Raw genomic sequence first — 20,200 nt, forward strand, 5'->3', positions numbered from 1 at the left:
GCTTTCTTGCACTCTGAGAAGTGCTACCTTTCTGTTAAAATAGGGTTAATTACCTGTGGGAGGGACTACAGTCTTTCTTGAAGAGTTCTACCAGAATGGGAGTCTAGATCCACCCCCCTTCCTTCTCTGTGTGATGTCTGCTGCTAGCTCCCAAGAGTTCACACAGCATTGCCCCCCTCCCTCCTGACAGAGGATGCTGAGCACACAGACATGCCTTCAGTAATAGCAGGAACAGTTCAGTGACTGTAAAAAGATTACTAAAGTGCTCTTTATACATATTCTACATTCCTGTTAAAAATATATTGCACAATACAACACTGAAGATGGAGACTCCGGTTTCCCTTCCCCTGCAGCACTGCAATGTTTTGCCCATCAGGCCAATTCTGACATTTCTCTCCTACATGTAAACATCATTTTTTTGCTAGAAAATTACACAGAACCCCCAAACATTATATATGTTTTTTGGTAGAGACCCTAGAGAATACAATGGCGGTCATTGCAACTTTTTATCTCGCACAGTATTTACGCAGCAATTTTTCAAGTGCGTTTTTTGGTGCGTTTTTTGGTGCTTTAAAAAAAACCATAAAGCTAGCTCTTTTTTTTTTTTGCATAATGTGAAAGATGAAGTTACACCGAGTAAATGGAGACCTAACTTGTCACGCTTCAAAAGTGCACACACTTGTGGAATGGTACCAAACTTCGGTATTTAAAAATCCCCATAGGCGACGCTTTAAAATTTTTTACCGGTTACATATTTTGAGTTACAGAGGAGGTATAGGGTTATAATTATTTCTCTCGCTCTAATGTTCGTGGCGACACCTCACATGTGTGCTTTGAACACGGTTTTCATATGTGGGTGGGATTTAAGAGCTGGTGTAGTAAGGAGGGGTTTGGGTTCCTGGAGGACTGGGCCGACTTCTCAGTCGGTAACCGGTACTATAGAAGGGACAGACTGCACCTAAATGAGGAGGGTGCAGATCTGCTGGGAATGAAGATGGCCAAAAAGTTAGAGGGGTTTTTAAACTAGGCGATGGGGGGGAGGGTCCAGAGACAGTGATAGCCAGCGCGGAAGATATTCCAGAGGGTAGTATTGGGGGCATTAGTGGTAGGTTAACCAAAGCACAAAAAAACAAGGTGAGTATAGTAGCAAGTCCAAGTTGCAATCTTGAAACACCCAATACGAGGACAATATGCGACCGGTCTAAACTATGTGGCATGTTCACCAATGCCAGGAGCCTGGGTGAACTAGAGATACTGTTGTACAAGGAGGATTTGGATTTTGTGGGAATTTCAGAGACCTGGTTTAACAGCTCTCATGATTGGCTGGCAAACATTCAAGGGTATACCCTATACCGCAAGGATAGAGAGGGTAAAAAAGGGGGAGGGGTATGCCTATATATCAAGAATAATGTACAAGTGAATGTGAGAGATGACATCACTGAGGGGGCTAGGGAGGAGGTGGAATCTTTATGGGTAGAGCTCCAAAGGGATGAAGCTAAGGGGAAAATAATACTGGGAGTATGCTATAGGCCCCCCTAACCTGAGGGAGGAAGTGGAGACGGATCTCCTATCACAAATTGGATTATCAGCAAGGATGGGAAGTGTTATCATAATGGGGGATTTTAATTATCCATACATAGACTGGGCGGAGGGAACCGCGCATTCATTTAAGGCTCGCTAGTTCCTTAGTGTCTTGCAGGACAATTTTATGGGTCAGATGGTAGACGCACCAACTAGAAATAAAACATTACTAGATCTACTGATTACCAACAATACAGACCTGATAACAGATGTGGAAATACGGGGCAATTTAGGTAACAGCGATCACAGGTCAATTAGTTTCAGTATAAATCACACAAATAGGAGACATGAAGGGAACACAAAGACACTGAATTTCAAAAGGGCCAACTTCCCTAAACTACAAACCTTGCTAAAAGGCATAAATTGGGATAAAATATTAGGAACAAAGAATACGGAGGAGAGATGGGTTTGCTTTAAGAGCATATTAAATAAGGGCATTAGCCAATGTATCCCATTGGGTAATAAATTTAAAAGAGCGAACAAACATCCTGGATGGCTTAACTCCAATGTAAAAATGCATATAAAAGCAAAGGAGAAGGCCTTCAAAAAATACAAGGTTGAGGGATCATCCACAGCATTCAGAATTTATAAAGAATGCAATAAGAAATGTAAGGGTGCAATTAGGATGGCTAAGATAGAACATGAAAGACACATAGCGGAGGAGAGCAAAATAAATCCCAAGAAATTCTTTAAGTATGTAAACAGTAAAAAAGGGAGGACAGACCATATTGGCCCCATAAAGAATGAGGAAGGACATCTGGTTACAAAGGATGGGGAGATGGCAAAGGTATTGAATTTATTCTTCTCCTCAGTCTTCACGAGTGAATCGGGGGGGCTTCAGTAACCAAAACTGCAGTGTTTATCCTCATGACACAACACAGGAAGCACCTACATGGTTAACAGAGGACGGAATTAAAATTAGACTTGAGAAACTTAACATTAATAAATCACCGGGACCAGATGGCTTGCATCCGAGGGTACTTAGGGAACTCAGTCAGGTGATTGCCAGACCGTTGTTCCTAATTTTTACAGACAGTCTATTGACTGGAATGGTACCAGCTGATTGGAGAAAAGCACCAATATTTAAAAAGGGCCCAAAAAACATCCCTGGGAATTACAGACCAGTTAGCCTAACATCAATAGTATGTAAACTCTTGGAGGGGATGATAAGGGACTATATACAAGATTTTAGTAATAAGAATGATATCATTAGCAGTAATCAGCATGGATTCATGAAGAATCGTTCTTGCCAAACCAATCTATTAACCTTCTATGAGGAGGTGAGTTGCCATCTAGATAAAGGAAGGCCCGTAGACGTGGTGTATCTGGATTTTGCAAAAGCATTTGACACAGTTCCCCATAAACGTTTACTGTACAAAATAAGGTGCGTTGGCATGGACCATAGGGTGAGTACATGGATTGAAAACTGGCTACAAGGGCGTGTTCAGAGGGTGGTGATAAATGGGGAGTACTCAGAATGGTCAGGGGTGGGTAGTGGGGTTCCCCAGGGTTCTGTGCTGGGACCAATCCTATTTAATTTGTTCATAAATGACCTGGAGGATGGGATAAACAGTTCAATCTCTGTATTTGCAGACGATACTAAGCTAAGCAGGGCAATAACTTCTCCGCAGGATGTGGAAATCTTGCAAAAAGACCTGAACAAATTAATGGGGTGGGCGACTACATGGCAAATGAGGTTCAATGTAGAAAAATGTAAAATAATGCATTTGGGTGGCAAAAATATGAATGCAATCTATACACTGGGGGGAGAACCTCTGGGGGAATCTAGGATGGAAAAGGACCTGGGGGTCTTAGTGGATGATAGGCTCAGCAATGGCATGCAATGCCAAGCTGCTGCTAATAAAGCAAACAGAATATCGGCATGCATTAAAAGGGGGATCAATTGCAGAGATAAAACGATAATTCTCCCGCTCTACAAGACTCTGGTCCGCCCGCACCTGGAGTATGCTGTCCAGTTCTGGGCACCAGTCCTCAGGAGGGACGTACTGGAAATGGAGCGAGTACAAAGAAGGGCAACAAAGCTAATAAAGGGTCTGGAGGATCTTAGTTATGAGGAAAGGTTGCGAGCACTGAACTTATTCTCTCTGGAGAAGAGACGCTTGAGAGGGGATATGATTTCAATTTACAAATACTGTACTGGTGACCCCACAATAGGGATAAAACTTTTTCGCAGAAGCGAGTTTAATAAGACTCGTGGCCACTCATTACAATTAGAAGAAAAGAGGTTTAACCTTAAACTATGTAGAGGGTTCTTTACTGTAAGAGTGGCAAGGATGTGGAATTCCCTTCCACAGGCGGTGGTCTCAGCGGGGAGCATTGATAGCTTCAAGAAACTATTAGATAATCACCTGAATGACCGCAATATACAGGGATATGTAATGTAATACTGACACATAATCACACACATAGGTTGGACTTGATGGACTTGTGTCTTTTTTCAACCTCACCTACTATGTAACTATGTAACTATAAGTATGCATTCGCTTCTGCGTGCGAGCATTTTTTTTTGTCAATTTTACTTTAAATTTTTTAGTTTGACACTTTTTTTAAAAAAATATATTTTTTTGATCACTTTTATTCCCATTACAAGGAATGTAAACATCCCTTGTAATAGGAATATGGCATGATCGGTCCTCTTTACTGTGAGACATGGGGTCAATAAGACCCCACATCTCACCTCCTAGGCTGGGAAGCCTGAAATTAAAAAAAAAAAATACTTGGCTTCCCAGCCGAGGCGGCGCCGTTTGTTTGAATGCAGAGGCCGGGCGTGATGTCATAACATCGCGTCCGGTCTCCGATCATAGAGACTCCGGCGACCATCCGGTCCGGCGGAAATCTCTATGGTAAACATCCGGGGCCGGCTGATCCGTTCTCCGACTCACCGCTGCAATCGGAGAAGCACTGAAGCGCGACGGGAGAGTGGACATCCCTTCTCGCCGCCCATAAGAACAATCAAGTAGCTGACAACCGCTATGATTGTTCTTATGGTGTAGGGAATCGCTGGCTGAAAAAGCCGATATCTGAAATGCCTGTAGCTGCATAGAGTTCATGGAGAATTGGGCCGACTTCTCAGTCGGTTACCAGTTCTTTAGTAGGGATGGGCTGAACCTAAATGGGAAAGGTGCAGATTGTCTGGGAGTGAAGATGGCTGACAAGTTAGAGGGGCTTTTAAACTAGGCGACGGGAGGGAGGATCCAGAGGTAGAGATGGTCAGCGCGGAACAAATTCCAGAGGGTAGTATTGGGGGCATTAGTGGTAGGTTGACTAAAGCACCTAAACCCAAGGTAAGTACAGTTATTACTCCTATTTGCAGCCTCAGAACACCCAATAAGTAGGCATCCGGTTTACAGTGCCTTGCAAAAGTATTCACCCCCCCTTTGGCTTTTTACCTATTTTGCTACATTACCGCCTTTTAGTTCAATGTTTTTTTTAATCTGAATTATATGTGATGGATCAGAACACAATAGTCCAAGTTGGTGAAGTAAAATGAGAAAAATATATACCTAAAACTTTTTTTCATAAAAAAACTGATAATTGGTATGTGCGTATGTATTTACACCCTTTGTTATGAAGCCCATAAAAAGCTCTGGTGCAACCAGTTGCCTTCAGAAGTCACATAATTAGTGAAATGATGTCCACCTGCATGCAATCTAAGTGTCGCATGATCTGTCATTACATATACAAACCTTTTTGAAAGGCCCCAAAGGCTGGAACACCTAAGCAAGAGGCACCACTAACCAAACACTGCCATGAAGACCAAGGAACTCTCCAAACAAGTAAGGGACAATGTTGTTGAAAAGTACAAGTAAGGGTTAGGTTATAAAAAAAAAGTATCAAAATATTTGGTTATCCGTAGGAGCACCATCAAATCTATCATAACCAAATGGAAAGAACATGACACAACAGCAAACCTGCCAAAAGATGGTCACACACCAAAACTCACGGACCGGGCAAGGAGGGCATTAATCAGAGTGGTGGCACAGAGACCTAAGGTAACCCTGGAGGAGCTGCAAGTTCCACAGCAGAGACTGGAGTATCTGTACATTTAAAATTTAACTTTTTGGCCATCAAAGAAAACGCTATATCTGGCGCAAACCCATCACATCACCCAAAGAACACCATTCCCACAGTGAAACGTGGTGGCAGCATCATGCTGTGGGGATGTTTTTAAGCAGTCGGGACTGGGAAACCGGTCAGGGTTGAGGGAAAGATGGATGGTGCTAAATACAGGGATATTCATTAGCAAAACCTGTACCACTCTGTGTGTGATTTGAGGCTAGGACAGAGGTTCACTTTCCAACAGGACAATGACCCCAAACACACTGCTAAAGCAACACTTAAGAGGTTTAAGGGGAAACATGTAAATGTGTTGGAATGGCCTAGTTAAAGCCCAGACCTCAATCCAATAGAAGATCCATGGTCAGACTTAAAGATTGCTGTTCACAAGCGCAAACCATCCAACTTCAAAGAGCTGGAGCAGTTTTGCAAGGAGGAATGGGCAAAAATCCCAGTGGTAAGATGTGGCAAGCTCATAGGCTTATCCAAAGCGACTTTTGACCTGTGATAGCCGCAAAAGGTGGCTCTACAAAATATTGACTTTAGGGGGGTGAATAGTTATGTGGGCATGTTCTCTAAATTAAATGATGCAAATCCTCAATCCACGTTAATTCCAGGTTGTGAGGCAACAAAACATGAAAAATGCCAAGTGGGGTGAATACTTTTGCAAGGCACTGTAAACAATGTGGCTTATTCACCAATGCCAGGAGTCTAGTGGACAAGATGGCAGAACTAGAGCTACTATTGTATAAGGAGGATTTCGATTTTGTAAGCATTTCAGAGACTTTGTTCAACAGCTCTCATGTTTGGTTCAGGGGTATTCCCTATATCGCAGCTATAGAGATGGTAAAAAAGGGGGAGGGGTATGCCTGTGTATCAAAAATGATGTACAAGTGAATGTGAGAGGCAACATCACTAATGGAGCAAGGGAGGAGGTGGAATCCTTATGGGTAGAGCTACAAAGGGAGGAAACTAAGGGGAAAGTAATACTGGGAGTATGCTATAGGCCCCCTAACCAGAGGGAGGAGGGGGAGGCAGACCTCCTATCACAATTTTGGATTAGCGGCAAGGATGGGAAGTGTCGTCATAATGGGGGATTTTAATTATCCAGACATAGACTGGGCGGAAGGAACCGGGCATTCATCTAAAGTTTGCCATTTCCTAAATGTCTTGCAGGACATTTTCATGGGTCAGATACTAAATGTACCAACAAGAAACAAAGCGTTACTAGACCTACTGATTACCAACAATACAGACATGATCACAGATGTGGAAATACGGCCTATTTAGGAAACAGTGATCACAGATATAAATCACAGTATAAATCACACAAATAGGAAACATAAGGGGAATACAAAGACACTGAATTTCAAAAGAGCCAACTTCCCTAAACTACGATCCTTGCTAGAAGATACTAAATGGGATAAAATCTTAGGAACAAAGAACACGGAGGAAAAATGGGTTTGCTTTAAGAGCATATTAAATAAGCCAGTGCATCCTAATGGGAAATAAATTTAATAGAGAGCTAATGTCCTGGGTGGCTTAACTCTAACGAAAAAATGCATATAAAGGCAAAGGAGAAGGCCTTCAAAAAATACAAGGCTGAGGGGGATCATCAGCATTCCAGCTTTACAAAGAATGCATCAAGATATGTAAGGGCGCTAACAGGGCGGCTAAGATAGAACACAAAAGGCACATAGCGAAGGAGAGTAAAAAAAATCCCAAGAAATTCTTTAATTACATAAATAGTAAGAAAGGGAGGTCAGATCATATTGGTCCCATAAAGAATGATGAAGGGAATCTGGTTACTAAGGATGGAGAGATGGCGAAGGTATTGAATTTATTCTTTTCCTCCGTCTTCACGGGGGAAACGGGGGATTCAGTAACCAAAACTGCAATGTTTATCCTCATGACACTTCACAGGAAGTACCCTCATGGCTAACAGAGGATAGAATTAGAAATAGACTTGAAAAACTTAAGTCACTGGGACCAGATGGCTTGCACCCAAGGGTCCTTAAGGAACTCAGTCAAGTAATTGCCAGACCATTGTTCCTAATTTTTACGAACAGCATACTGACTGGAATGGTACCAGCAGATTGGAGAAAAGCCAATGTAGCTCCAATATTTAAAAAAGGGCCAAGATACATCCCTGGGAATTAGACCAGTTAGCCTAACTTCAATAGTATGCAAGCTCTTAGAGGGGATAAGGGACGATATACAGATTTTAGTAAGGAAAACGGTATTGTTAGCAGTAATCAGCATGGATTCATGAAGAATCGTTCTTGCCAAACCAACCTATTAACCTTCTATGAGGAGGTGAGCTGCTATCTAGATAAAAGGCCCGTAGACGTGGTGTATCTGGATTTTGCAAAGGCATTTGATACAGTTCCCCATAAACGTTTATGGTACAAACCAAAGTCGGTCGACATGGAGCATAGGATGAGTACATGGTTTGAAAACTGGCTACAGGGGTGAGTTCAGAGGGTGGTGATAAATGGGGAGTACTCAAAATGGTCCGGAAAGCGGGCTCCTCCAGGGTTCTGTCCTGGGACCAATCCTATTATGAAGAAAGGTTACGAACACTGAATTTTTGCAGGGGAATCCAGCGTGGTGATTGGAGGTGCGGTGTGTCAGTCTGACACACCGCACCTCTGATTGTGGTATGAAGCCCCTGACAGAGGCTTCTTACCATGTGATCAGCTATGACCAATCACATCTGATCATCGCGTGAACCAGGAAGTGCCGGTAAACGTCTTTCCTTGGTTCACGCTGACAGGGAGAGCCGATCGGCAGCTTTCCCTGTCAGAGGGGGCGGGGAGGGTCTGTTCTGATAATCAGCACATTAATTATGAGAACAGCCCCATCAAAGGGTGCCCAATACCTGCCAGCCTGTCCCCATAATAAATGCCTGTCAGTGCCCACAACAGTGCCAATCAGTGCCCCATCAGTAATGCCTGTCAGTAGCTCCTCATCAGTGCTGCCTACCCAGTGCCACCCATCAGTGCCGTCAATACTGCCCATCAGTTTTCTTTATTTTTTTTAAATTGTCCCCCTTTTTTCGTTTATAGCGCAGAAATTAACCACAGAGGTTATAACACATACCACTAAAAGAAAGCTCTATTTGTGGGAAGAAAATGATATAAAAATTTAGTTTGGGTACAGTGTTGCATGACTGCGCAATTGTCATTCAAAGTGCAACAGCGCTGAAAGCTAAAAATTGTCCTGGGTGGGAACGGGGGAAGTGCCTGGTATGGAAGTGGTTAACCTTAAACTGCGTAGAGGGTTCTTTACTGTAAGAGCGGTAAGGATGTGGAATTCTCTTCCACAGGCGGTGGTTTCAGCGGGGAGCATCGATAATTTCAAAAAAACTATTAAGCACCCGAAACAACCACAACATACAGGGATATACAATGTAATACTGATATAAAAGCGCACACACACAGGTTGGACTTTTGTCTTTTTTTTTTTCAACCTCACCTACTATGTACTGTAACTATATCGGAGGTGGTGGAAAGAGAGGACACAGACTGCACCTGACCGTGCAGCCTAGAACATAAACAGGACAGCTGCTGGAGATGAAGACAGTGCACAACTTTACACTGCCTCTGCTTCTTTTTTGTGTTGATAGGTTACTGTGGAAAATGCACACATTCTGGCTTGCTGCTAAGGTGTGTGTGTCCCTTTGCCAAAAGAGGCCACATGTTAAAGTGAAGGAGGGACTAAGAGTGGGCGGATTGCTGGAGTTGTATCCGCCCACTCTAAACTTTCAAATAGAGGACCATTACTGGTCGTTTCCTGATACTTCAAGTGTCTGTACTGCACAAACTAAAGGACCGAGAAAAGAAAGAAAAGGCATGGGAATCATGAGGGTAATTGCACAAATTCATTTGCCTTTTCCGTACTTATCCTTAAATCAGTGCTACGTTTACATTGTTTTTTTTTAGCAGAAAACTGTTGGTAAAAAACTAGCTAAAAAACTGTTTAGCTGTTGGTATCTAGTTGGTTTATTTGGATATTTTGATTTTTAATCCTTAAAGTGCAGTAAGGATTGTAGTTGGACTTCATTAAATTTGTGCATTTGAATTGTATGGATGGCAACAGGAGCCCTGCTTTTTGAGTCCAACATCCCATGAGCTGTATTGGCAGTGTGGTACAGTAGATCAATACTTTGTTTTTTATTTTTATTTTTTGTGGGCTCAGTACCTAGTGTTGGCTGCGATTCATCATTACAGCTATCACTTGCTATTGTTAACACAGAGATTGTAGTAGTTTTTGAATAGTGAAAAAAATGAATGAATCAGATCAATTCATTCTGTTTCACGTGCTGTGAGATTGTTTTAACCCTTTCACCACCCCTTCTCTCCTACACATTTGACCTAAATGATGACGTTGTGAAATGTATATTAACCTTACTCCTCCCCTATCCTGCACATCTGCACATTAACCACTTCATCTCTATTCTGCCATTGTATGTGACCATCGCCATCTTCTCCCTCTGTGTATGATCTGTACAATAATTAATTTACCTACTGCTCCATTAAAACACAAATTATTCTCGCGCTACACCTATAACAACTTTAGTCATATAATCAGAATTCCGTGCTAGGGCTCAAAATTGTAATACATGAATACAGCTGCCAACGTTAAAATTTGTAATCCCAAAATAAAAAATATAAAATCGAGAAATGTATCGCTATACCCATACACTATATTGAAAACCTAAATTAATATAACTGCAAAAATATATTACGGTATTTGTAATTTAAGCACTATGTGAAAAACAGACTGTCCACACACACAGGCCAATCTGTAAGCAATATTCATATTTTGACAAGTGCTTATAGTGCAAAGTGTAACATATATAATATATAGTGCTAATTATCCATACACGGTCCAATCCTTGAGTGAACGATCAATCTTCAATTGATTGAAAATATTAAGTGCATTTGGCCGCGATGGTGACATAAATATACACCATTGCTGGCGATTGGATCGGCTTCTAAATGTGTCTGCCTGGTTGGATGGAGGAAAGCTTTTTTGTGTGGTGTGTTTTTTTTATTTATTTTTTTTTTTTGTGAGTGCGCACTTTATTTTTAATAAAAGTTTCTAAATACTACACTATGTGCTTTATTTTGATCTGCTATGAGTACTATGAGTGAGCGGTATCAGAACCTGGCTCTTACTGAAGGCATTGTTTATATAAAGTGCTATGTAACCATTCTGCATTTAATGGTCAATTAATTCCAGTAAGAGGCTTGTTGATTTTTTTTTTTTGCACAAGATTGGAGGTGTTGAGGTTCACGTTATAGCGTGTGTGGAAAATGATTCTCAAGTGTGAAAATCGGAAACTCACCTTGGAGTGAGATCACAGGAGAATTTTGGGCACTGTTTATGAATGTTTTTATTTCCAATTAAAGGTCAGTCATTCTTTTACAGATTGGTCACTGTATGGACAATTTGCACTTTGAATCTGATTTTTGGAATATGATTGATTAAAGTTTGATCATTCACTTACGGATTGGTCTGTGTATGGATAATTATTATACACTTCATTTTTTTTTTACCAAAGACATGTAGCAGAATACATTTTGGCTTAAATTTATGAGAAAATTAGATTTTTATTGGATTTCTTTTAAAATAGAAATAAGAAAATTTCCAAATTTCCGCTCTTTTTTCACTTATATCGCAAAAAATTTAAAAACTGAGTCGTGAATAAATACCACCAAAAGAAAGCTCTATTTGTGCTAACAAAATGATAAAAATTTAATTTGGGTACAGTGTAACATGACTGCGCAATTGTCATTGAAAGTACGAGAGCGCTGAAAGCTGAAAATTGGTCTGGGAAGGAAGGGGGTGAAAGTGCCCAGTATTGATGTGCTTAATGTTTAAGGTTGAAATCTTAAAAGTAGTTTTCTACTTCAATAGTTAAATGTAGAAAAACTCTTCTATATAAAGTCATAAGTAATTACAATGGAAAGGATTCATTTAAAGTGCAACTCCACCTTGGTTGAGAAAACCCTGTGGATGATGCATGAACATTGCAAGGATTTTGTTTCAATGTGTTTTTTTTTTTTTTTTTTTTTTAATTCAAATTTAACGAGTAGTATCACATTTAGTTTAATATAATGAACACGTGCACTCCTTACCCCCACTAAGATTATAAAATTTGCTGCCCTTAGATCTTCACGTGACATCGCATTACAAGAGCACTATAGGCACCTACAACTCGATCTCTTCTGCAACTTCTGCGGTCACAGCCAGCCCCTTATGCGTGACAGCATTTGAGAACCTGGTCTCTCTCCTGGCCTGATCGCATTGATTTATTCCTCAATAGTATCTTCCAGATTCTCCAGTGGGGAAGCGGCTAGTTCCAGAGGACTGGTAGATCATGACCCTGGCGCTTTTTTTTTTATTTGATTTAAAAAAAAAAAATACATAAACACATCTTGCCTCTAGCCCTTCCCCGACCTTCCCTCCCTCCTCCCCCACTCCTTTTTTTATATTTCCACATACTTTCATACACCCATTCACTCCCACCATTTATACCGTCACTCATTCACCATTCCCTCCCCATCCAAACCCATCTCCATATAACTGGGGTTTCTCCACCTCTAACCATTGTTTCCACATTCTCTCATATTTCCCTATGCATCCCCTCTTACTATATGTATATCTTTCTTTCCATATCATAACATTTATGATGGTCACCCATTCTCCACGCGTCGGGGGGGCTATTGCTTGCCACTTCTGTCCAATAAATTTTCTTGCTTGAAACAGGCATCTGATTATTGCAATCTGTTCCTCTCCAAAATACCCCAATATACACGTCTTGACCTCTAGAGATGTCCCAAAAACAGAATTAATTTTTTTATCAGTTTTTATTCACAAAAAAACAGATCAACAATATTAACATAGAAGTCACATAATGTAACAGTATAACATTGGTAGGCACACCGGTTATCTATATAGAGAGGATAAAGTTAGAAATTTTCATGTTTAGACTACTTTAACCATTTGTTGTTGCATGGTATGTATTGCTGCACTGCGGGATTTTGAACCCCTGCTCCCTTCCTGACACCCTAAAAGGGATCATACTGTGTCCAATGAGGTTCCGAGGCCCCGTCCCTCAGTGTCTAGTGATGGCCGTAGAAGGTTCTAGTGACGAGATGAAATACCTACGTCCTCCTATAATATGTATGAAGCGTATCCCAGTCTCTAAAGTAGACTAAGGACCTAATCTTTGTTGGTTTAGGGTAGAACATATAGATCTAAACAAAGCGATGAACCAGTGTCCAATCGTGTGGACTCATGCGAAAACCATAAAGAAGGGAGGAAAAATCAAAGGGAAAGAAATAGGAAGAAAGAAAGATAGATGGGGAGAAAAAAAGAAGAGGAGGTGCCTTTCTACCAGATGCAAGTCCCAGTGATCAGTGACCTGAATTGCCATCAATACCTGGGATTAGGGAAATTCCCATGTATTGAGCCCAAGGTTCCCATATTGCTTCAAACTAAGCAGTTGTATCCAAAATAGAACTAACCAGTTTTTCTTATGCTGTTATCCAGGAAATCTTTCTTTTCATGGATAATAGAGAGACTGTGGGTAGCTTCCATGCTTTGGCTATAGTCATTTTTTTTTTTTTCCATTAACGTTTTTATTTTATTAAAGAATAACAGGGTGTACAGCAATGCAATACAGATACAATAACGTCATCACATTAGTATCACAATATGTATACAGACTCAGTTTAGATTTTGAAATAACCTTTATATACTGTGTAGCTTGAGACAGTGTAATAAGTGACAACCAGAAGTATTGGGTGTCGTGTTATTAAATAAACAAAAGAAAGCAGCGCTGTAATTTGAAATATAAATAAATCACAAATAATGAATAGTGATAAATAAAAGTCCAAAACAATCAAGTGCCAAATAAAGTCCAATAGGTGAAAGGAAATCTTCAAAGTGCAATGGATAAACCGGGCAACTGAGCCCCTTGATAGGCAAATAAAGTGGAACTGGATGGACCTTCACCACACCACAGTGTTAAGTATAAAATGGGCGCTTACCAAATGGCAAGCTTAAAGAACTTGTGACCTTAACCCGGTCGGGGCCTTTCTTGAGAAGGGGACACCGTTTGGACTCTTCCTCAGACCGTGGATGGCTCACTATCCTCCGCAAAGGAAACCAGGATGCAGGGAAGGCTATGCCCATAACCTGGAGTTAATCTCACAAACAATGCCCCAAAAAAGAAGGAAGAGCAACATAGCGTAATCCTGGATGGATATTTATTTAAAAGACTTTAAAATTACACTTACAGTGTGTTGGATAAAAAACAGCATGGAAAGCCGGCCGGCTAGCACGAACACCCGTCCTACAGACGGTGGATACGGCACGTCAGCACGCCCGACGTACGTTTCGTCACACTTCTGACGTCGTCTGGGGCACGTCGTGTTATTGCTTGTAGCTTGGACGAGTTTCATCCTGAACAAAAGAAAAAAAGAAAAAACTCCCGTGTCAGTAGCTCCATGGTTACCAGGGAGTGAGTACAATCCGAGATTAGAAGAAAGATAGGATAGGAACAGTATGTATAGAGAGGACAGAAGGATGGGGACAGGGAGGAGACGAAGAGGGTCGTAAAAGGGTAGAGGTAGGAGAGATGACTCTCTCTACCGGAGAGGGGATGAGAGTAAAAGGTATAGGTAAAGTTACGGGATGATAAGTCGTTCCCGTGTGGCCCCGCCCCCCAGCTTCCTCTATGGCCACCAAGTAGCCAACGAGGGAAGAAATGTAATCTTTATAGGGTCTTTCCTATGGTACATATTGACAGTATCGGTCTGATGAGGTAAAGTGATTCCAACATGCCCAAGTAAATGCAAACTTGTGCAATCTGTCTTGGGATGTGTATATCAATTCTTCCATGTTTTTAATGTGCGAGTTTCTCATCAGCCATTCTCTGATAGATGGAGTAATTTTGGAGCGTCAATGGTTCGGTATGCATAGTTTGGCTGCGTTCACCATGTGCATGGCTAGCGATTTGTAGTATGTTTTTTTTCCTAGAGAGGTATGATGGAGAAGAAACTGTGCTGGGGTGTAATCTAGTGTATACCTGGTGATGTGTGTTATAAGCTTGTGGACCTCTTTCCAGAGGTTGAATTTTCTCGCAGTCCCACCAAATGTGACACATAGTGCCTACTGCTTTTGGCTATAGTCATTTTAGCCCCTGTTAAAATAAACAAGATCAGGTTACGAGTAATTTTAGGGCCGCACAGTGCTAGGCCATTAAGCAAGGCTATTGCTGGCGTTTGAGGGATAGCACAACCTGTGACCCTGCGGATTTATTCCAGAACCCACAAAGTTTGAGACGTTCCCACCATATGTGGAACATGGAACCCATGCCTTGGCATCCCCTGAAACACAAAGGTGATGCGGATGGGAACATAGAGGCCAATCTAGTTGGCACCAGGTACCACATCGTAAACAGTTTGACGTTAGCCTCCAAGAGTGAGGTATTGTAGATGCCCTTGATTGAGCAAGAATAGGATTTGTGCCAGTCCTCTAATTCCCAAGTGGTCCAAAGGTCCTTTTCCCAAGCAATCATGTAGGGTAGTTTTGTTAGAATTTGTAGCTAGTGACTCATAGATTATAGAAATCCCTCCCCTCTGCTCCATGGCTTGACCAAACCAGCGTTCGTATTCCATAAACCCCGGTGGGTTAGGTTTGTTTCTCCAAATGGAATGAAAAAAGCAAGAGATCTGGTGGAATCTAAACTTTTCAGTGGAAGGGATCTTTAGTTCCTTTTCAAAATGTTTCAGGGGCAACGGGCCTGTGCAAGAGCATAAATGTCCAATGCGGTACACTCCCTTGTGTCTATGCCACAATGTCCATGCCAGGTTGGAATAGGGTGTTTCGGAATAAATGAGCTAATGGTTGAGACTCAGAGACCAGGGAGTTAAGCTTCCTTAGCGAATCCCACAGGGAAAGTGAATGTGAGAGGGATGGAGAAAGAATGGGGGGTCTAGTTTTGGGTGGGCACCATAGCAAATAATGTAGGGTGAACTTAGGTACTGCTTGTCTTTCTATGGCTATCCAGTCTGATCTCTCAATTTTGAGGTATATGGTGGACAATTGTGCGGCCTAATAATACCATAGAAGATTCGGAAGCTCCAGGCTGCCTTGTGCAGGAAGATTAAATGGCCTGGGTAGGAGGGTCATTTTAACCAAATTAATTCTACCCGTCCAAGCTATATTATGAGATCCCCAACTCCTGAGATCGGCTTCTAGTTTACGGTACATTGGGGGCTAATTTGAATGATAAAGACGTTCAATCTTAGACGTGATATTAGGCCCCAAGTATTTCATGGAGGTATCACTCCATTCAAATATGTAGGTTTTCTGTAGGTGGGAGACCAGAGAGAGATACATTTAGAGCTTGGGACTTAGACATATTGACTTGGAGGCCCGATATCGCTGCAAATTTGTTTAGTAGCGTGCATATTGCTGGAAGAGAGGAGGTTGGAGAGGTTACAAAGAGCAGCAGATCGTCTGCAAATAAGGCACATTTATGTGTAGTTTGGCCACACTGGACCCCCCCACCGCCTGATATGCGGGTGCTTCCAGATAGCGATTGCCAGAAATTCTGCCATTATGGCGAATATCAGGGGAGACAGCCAGCAGCCCTGGCATGTGCCCCTGGCTATCGTGATCGGGTCAGAGTAGAGCCCCTGAAGTCTAACTCTAGCCTCAGGCTCTGAATATCGAGCTTCAAGGATCCCTATCAAATTCAGGCCAAATCCCCAATGACGCAATACCGCAAAGAGATATGGCCAGGATGCAGAATAAAGGCCTTCTGCAGGTCCAACGATAATAACATGTCCTCTTGTTTGTCGCCCCTCACTCAGTTCGATTGTAGTACCAATATGAGGTCCACTGCTCTTCTCAGCTGTCGGGTCCCTGTCAACCAGGAATAAACCCAACCTGGTCTTTGTGGACAGAGTCCAATAAAAGACGCTAGACTCTTTGCTAATACTTTAGTTAGGATTTTTAAGTCGTTTATTTTTTAAATTAATAATTTATTAATAATTTATTAATAATTTTAATTATTAATTGGGGATTACGGATATATATATGCCATGTTAAGTTGGTTTCCTATAGGGGTCATTGATCATTGAATTGAAACATCTATTAAGGTAAGGGGTCAGGGTTTCAGAAAATGTTTTATAATAGGGCGCGGAGAACCCATCAGGCCCCGGCGCCGTTCCCCCCCTTTAATGTTTTAATAACCTCCGCAACCACCTCCTCAGAAATGGGAGCCTCCATTTATGCTCTGTGTTTATCTTTCAATGTAGGCAAGTATAATTCTTCCAGGAATTCTACTCGAGTGAGGTTTGTTTTTGTCCGCTCTATATAAGTCTGTATAAAATTCCTGAAAGGCCATCATTATGCGCTGTGGGTTCAGGGTGAAGGTGCCATCAGCCTGTCTAATTTTGGGTTAGGAATGAGAATAAAATCTAGGGGATAGTTTGGAGGCGAGCATGGGTCCTATTTTGTCCCTTCTCTGGTAGAATTTGGCCCCAGTCCATCTAATGGACTTATCAGCTTTTGCTGTAAGGGCCAAGTTTAGGGCCACCCAGGCAGCATCAAGAGCAGGCCCAGGGACTTTGGTAGGGTCCTTTTTATGTTTGCTCAGAGTGTAAAATTCTCTCAAGTCTCTGTCTCCCAGCCTTTCTTTTTCTCGTTGTGCAGCTATTTGCATTAGCTTACCCCTAATGGTCACTTTGTGTGCCTCCCAGAGAGTCTCCGCTGAAATACCCCCCTCATCATTGAGGTGAAAATATTCGCGTAGAGCCCCCTGTATTTCTGTTACTCTGATGGGGTCATTTAGGATGGATTGGTTGAGTGTCCAATGGGAGGTATGTTGTCTAGGAATGTCTCGGCGTAATGATAATAGAACCATACAATGGTCTGACCAGGCTGCGTCCAAGATTTTGAACGCGAGGGCCAATGGAATGTGGCAAGTAGAAATCAGGATATGATCAATGCGTGAGTAAGATTGGTGTGGGTGCGAGAAATGGGTAAAGTCCCGGGTGGTTCGGTTTAGTTCCCGCCATATGTCAGTTAAGTTAGACTGGAAAATCAGTCGTTCTATTTGGACGCTAACTTTGCTAGGTCTAATCAGTCGTGTACTAGTGGGTGTTTGTCCAAACCGGAATCGAAAGCCGTATGGAGTCACCGCCCATGATTGTGATGCCCTCCATCAGTGGGCCACGGATGCAAAACCTTTATCGTTAGAACCTTGTCTACCCTCTATTATTGGTATAGTAAGATATGAACGAGTATAGTCGATCATCAATAGTACCTTTTACCAGAAGGAATCTTCCCTCCGGGTTTTTGTGTTCTGAATGGAAAATTTGCAGTGTTTGGAGAATAAAATTGCCACTACCCTCGTCTTATCTTCGGCATTGGCCAAGTAAAACATGGGGAAATGTGCATGGAGGAAAGAGGGAGAGTACCGCCTTGGAAAGTGGGTCTCCTTCAGGAGGACCACATCAATATGGTGAGATCGGTAGACCTGGAAGGCTTTCCGTCTTTTTACTGGTGAGTTTAGAGAAATTATGCATAAGGGAGGCGTAGTATTGTTGTTGTCAGCCATGGAGCGGAAAAGGATGAACGCTACCCAATCTATGGTCATTTACCCTATTCCAGGCAGGAGAGAGTAAAGATTTGGTCGCTTGCATGGATGATAGAGTACCCAAGGCCCCCATGCAGGGGAAAAGCATCAGTAGGCCAGCTGAAAAAAAGAGATTAGCACAGAAGAGCGAAAGAAGAGACATATCAATAACATCATGTAAACCGTAAGGCAGTAGACAGTCCAAGGTATTTAGAAAGAGGCATGGATTGTATATGGATGTGGAAGCTGTGCTGATATCCCCCTTCCCACTGTATGCTGAGGATACCTGACAAGATATACTATTCAGACCGGTTGGTCAACAAGCCTTTTTGACTTGTAGGACGTATGTCTTTTCAAGTCATTAAGTTCCGGTAAGCCTCTTGATGTTTCCGGTGATGGCCCTGACACCAATCTAGACCCTCTGTTCACCTGTGGTTCCTTCATTGTCTACCTATCTGCCAGATTCGATGAGTTTTATCTACGTGTGAACTTGGGAGTTATATTTCTACCACCTCAGCGTGCAACCCCCATAGACTTTTGGTGGTGGTTTTTTTCTTTCACAATTTTTTTTTCTACAAAATTTTATTGTGGACTTTTTTCTTTGTGTAAATTAGGTGGCTGATTTGCCAAACCTTTACGGTTTTTCAAATTTAAGTTATTGCTTATAATTGCTAATTAAGTTTACTATTTAATGTTTCACCTTAACTGTTTCGCTGATTAACACAGTGTCACTTTACTATGTATCTCACATTTTTGGTCATACAAGGTGTGATAAGGTTCTACTTATTGTCTGTATACACTTATGGATATTTTTGATTAATATGTTTGTATAATATATAGCGCTACACTTTTATTTTTACTGTTATCCCCTACCTTGAGTCTATAGGTGTGTTAGCTGCTATTTTAGTGTTTCTTCTGATTTTAGCGCAGCGCTGTACTTATCTCCCTATTGTTAAACCATAAGGCCTGAACTAGGAGCGGAAAGAGGGAAGGAGAAAGACTCCCTCCCCTCATTCAAAGCAGAACCCGTTTTATAGCCCATAAATAGGGCTATATTCCTACCACCCAGAGTCGGAAACATCCTGTCTGAGTAGTAAGGGGAGGCACAAGGCAACAGCCCCTGCTCTAAACAGCACTGAAATAACAATTAAACTTAAAATTATGCGGGAACAGCTAACAGGTTTCCCCATTAGTATCATGGCTTAAAGTATCTAACTGGGGAAGACAATACCAGGGGAGGGTAGTATGGGGTGTAGGGTATGTAGTCCTGTCTTGATAATCAAAACGGGGCACAGGCCCCTAAACCAAACACCAGCAACAGTCATGGCTGTAGAGGACAAGTTCAATCCAGATGTGGAAAGAGTTTGCAGGCATTATTCCTAGCCCAGGAGAAAAGAAAAATATGACAGACTAGCGGGTCAAGGTCTCCACCATCGGGGGGGCAGGTTATTTTTGACTCTCATTGGATTTGGCCGTGCCCCACAGTGGTGAGAGGTAGGACTTGGTGGGGTAGGTCGTTTGGCAGAGCCCTGCAGAACGTTGGATGTGTCCAACGCTGACTCCTGGGTGATAAGCTTAAGGTCCAGCAGTAGGCATTCACCCTCTGGAAAGCTATGAATTACATGTTTACCCTTATAGGAGAATTTCAGGGCGAATGGGAATGCCCAGCGATATTTGATATCCTTCTTGGTGAGAACGACAAGAAGGGGTTTTAATGATCTCCGCTTTTGAATGGTGAACGGAGAAATGTCCGAAAATATTTGGATGGCCTGTCCCTGGAGCTTCAGCTGGTCCTGTTGCCAGGAGCATTTCATCACTTCTTCCTTAATGGAGTAATAGTGTGGTTTTACCACAATGTCTCTGGGGGTACCATCTTTC

The 20,200-nt window shown here is 42.0% G+C and overlaps 1 protein-coding gene across 3 annotated transcripts in view; it reads left to right on the plus strand.

The window, feature by feature from the left end:
• PIP4K2B (phosphatidylinositol-5-phosphate 4-kinase type 2 beta) overlaps window positions 1-20,200 on the plus strand; it is a 183,806-nt gene that overhangs the window by 131,923 nt on the left and 31,683 nt on the right. The window lies entirely within an intron of this gene.

The sequence above is a fragment of the Aquarana catesbeiana genome, linkage group LG12 (assembly GCF_042186555.1).
Source record: "Aquarana catesbeiana isolate 2022-GZ linkage group LG12, ASM4218655v1, whole genome shotgun sequence".
Taxonomy (NCBI): domain Eukaryota; kingdom Metazoa; phylum Chordata; class Amphibia; order Anura; family Ranidae; genus Aquarana; species Aquarana catesbeiana.